We start from the raw sequence: 3,157 nt of genomic DNA on the forward strand, positions 1-3,157 counted from the left end.
AACTGAAGACCCCAACATACACTTAAGGAATTTTGTCGAGATCTGCAGCACTTTCAAGTATAATGGCGTGACTGATGAGGCTATCAAGCTGAGGCTTTTCCCATTCTCACTGAGGGACAAGGCTAAAGACTGGTTACATTCTGAACCAGCTGGGTCCATCACTACTTGGCAGGACTTGTACAAAAGTTTCTGGTGAAGTTTTATCCGATGGCAAAGACTGTTGCTATGAGGAGTGCTCTTACTCAGTTTACGCAGCAACCTACAGAATCTATGTGCGAAGCTTGGGAACGCTACAAGGAAATGTTGAGGAAGTGTCCACATCATGGAATGCCCGATTGGATGGTGATCACTGGTTTCTATAATGGTTTGGGGGCCCAATCTCGGCCCATGCTCGATGCAGCAGCTGGAGGCGCCTTATGGGCTAAAAGCTATACTGAGGCTTATAATCTTATCGAGACTATGGCTGCAAATGAGCATCAAAACCCAACTCAGAGGATGATGCCTTGGAAGGTAGCAGGTATTCTGGAAGTCGATGCAGCCATCGCTATTGCAGCGCAGCTCCAAGCGCTGTCAATGAAGGTTGATTCTCTGGCTACATATGGAGTCAATCAAATAGCTATGGTTTGTGAGCTTTTTGCAGGTTCTCATGCTACGGATCAATGTTCTCTTGACAACGAATCTGTTTAGTATGTGAATATTTATCAGCGACAACAGCAGCCTGTGCCAGCTACTTATCATCCTAATAACAGAAATCATCCAAATTTCAGCTGGGATAATAATCAGAATGTTATTCGGCCACCATATCAGCAAGGTGTGAGTAAGCAGTTTAATCCACCTGGATTCCAGCAACCACAGCAGTATGCTCAAAGGCAATCATACCCTCAACAGGGAAGTGCAGCTGCACCTACTAGTGCTGATTTTGATGAACTTAAGCTGTTATGCAAGAGTCAGGCGGTTGTTATGAAGACCTTGGAAAATCAAATCGGTCAAATAGCCAATGCAGTGCTAAATCATCAACCTGGCACACTCCCCAGTGACACGGAAGTATCAGGCAGAAAAGAAGCTAAAGAGCAAGTCAAGGCTATTACCTTAATATCTGGGAAGGTTGCTGATGCTGAAAAGCCAAAAGAAGGAGAAGCTGAAATTAGAGATGAAGAAGCTAAGTAAAAGGAGAAAGCGACGGAACCAAGGAAGACTACTGTTAAACACACTCTGCCTGAGGGTAATACAGGAGAGAAACAGCTCTATCCTCCACCACCTTTTCCTAAGAGACTGCAGCAACAAAAGCTGGATAGACAGTTCGGTAAGTTTCTAGAAGTGTTCAAGAAACTTCACATCAATATACCTTTCGCTGAGGCTCTGGAGCAAATGCCTAGTTATGTGAAGTTTATGAAGAATATTCTTTCAAGGAAGGTGAAACTGGATGACCTTGAGACCGTTGCTCTCACGGAAAAATGTAGCGCTGTTCTGCAACAAAAGTTACCTCCAAAGCTTAAAGATCCAGGTAGCTTCACCATTCCTTGCACCATTGGCAAGTTGACTTTTGATAAGTGCCTTTATGATTTGGGAGCAAGCATCAATCTGATGTCGTTGTCGATCTTTAAAAAGTTGGATTTGCCTGATCCAAAACCCACATACATGTCTCTCCAATTGGCTGATTGTTCTATTACTTACCCAAGGGGCATAGTGGAGGATGTTCTAGTTAAGGTGGATAAGCTCTTCTTTCCTGCAGATTTTGTTATTCTGGATTTTGAGAAAGATAAGAAGATTCACATAATCTTGGGAAGACCTTTCTTGGCTACTGGCCGTACTTGATAGATGTGCAGAAATGTGAACTTATATGCGGGTACAAGATCAGGATGTGACCTTCAACGTGTTCAAAGCAATGAAATTCCCTACAGAAGATGAGGAGTGCTTAAAAGTGGATGTGATTGATTCTGCGGTTACTTCAGAACTCGATCGCATGCTAATGTCTGATGCTTTGGAAAAGGCCTTAGTGGGGGATTTTGACAGTGATGATGAAGATGGCAACGAGCAATTACAATATCTGAATGCTTCTCCCTGGAAGCGAAAGCTGGACATGCCGTTTGAATTTCTTGGTACTTCTGACCTCAAGAATGCTGAAGGAAAGCTCAAACCATCAATTGAGGAAGCACCTACCTTGGAGCTCAAGCCATTACCTGAACACTTGAGGTATGCTTTTTTAGGTGAAGCATCTACTTTACCTGTTATTATTGCATCTGACCTTTCAGGTAGTGAGGAAGACAAGCTCTTAAGAATTTTGAGAGAATTCAAATCGGCTATTGGAAGGACCATAGCAGGCATCAAGGGGATCAACCCTTCATATTGTATGCATAAAATTCTGCTAGAGGAAGGTAGTAAGCCGACTGTTGAACAGCAGCGCAGACTTAATCCTATCATGAAGGAGGTGGTGAAGACAGAAATTCTGAAATGACTAGATGCAAGCATCATTTATCCTATTTCTGACAGTTCTTGGGTGAGCCCCATACAATGTGTGCCTAAGAAAGGAGGTATCACTGTGGTAGCAAATGAGAAGAATGAGCTCATTCCCACTCGAACAGTTACATGATGGAGAGTATGCATGGATTATCGAAAGTTGAACAAAGCCACGAGGAAGGATCATTTCCCTCTTCCTTTCATTGATCAGATGCTTAATAGGTTGGCTGGTCATGAGTATTATTGTCTTCTGGATGGTTATTCAGGGTATAATCAGATTTATATTGCACCAGAGGATCAGGAAAATACTACCTTCACTTGTCCATTTGGCACGTTTGCTTTTCGCAGAGTTTCGTTTGGGTTATGTGGCGCCCCGACCACTTTTCAGAGATGTATGATGGCTATATTCTCTGACATGATTGGAAATAATGTCGATGTGTTCATGGACGACTTCTCCGTCTTTGGACATTCGTATGATGAATGTTTGAATAATCTTCGTGCCGTACTCAAAAGGTGCGTGGAAACTAATTTTGGTGCTCAATTGGGAGAAATATCATTTTATGGTGCGTGAAGCATTATTCTTGGGCATAAGGTCTCTAGCAAGGGTCTGGAGGTGGACAAAGCCAAGGTGGGAGTCATCAAAAATCTTCCACCACCTATTTCTGTGAAGGGAATCTGTAGTTTTCTTGGTCATGCGGGT

General features: G+C 43.0%; 1 non-coding gene across 1 annotated transcript; it reads right to left on the bottom strand.

Moving 5' to 3' along the window:
- Window positions 1-222: 222 nt before the first annotated feature.
- LOC141662657 (small nucleolar RNA R71) lies at window positions 223-329 on the bottom strand. The gene has a single exon (XR_012550760.1). It is a non-coding gene; the product is annotated as a small nucleolar RNA R71 (small nucleolar RNA).
- Window positions 330-3,157: the final 2,828 nt, after the last annotated feature.

Source organism: Apium graveolens, chromosome 5 (assembly GCF_009905375.1).
Source record: "Apium graveolens cultivar Ventura chromosome 5, ASM990537v1, whole genome shotgun sequence".
Lineage (NCBI taxonomy): Eukaryota > Viridiplantae > Streptophyta > Magnoliopsida > Apiales > Apiaceae > Apium > Apium graveolens.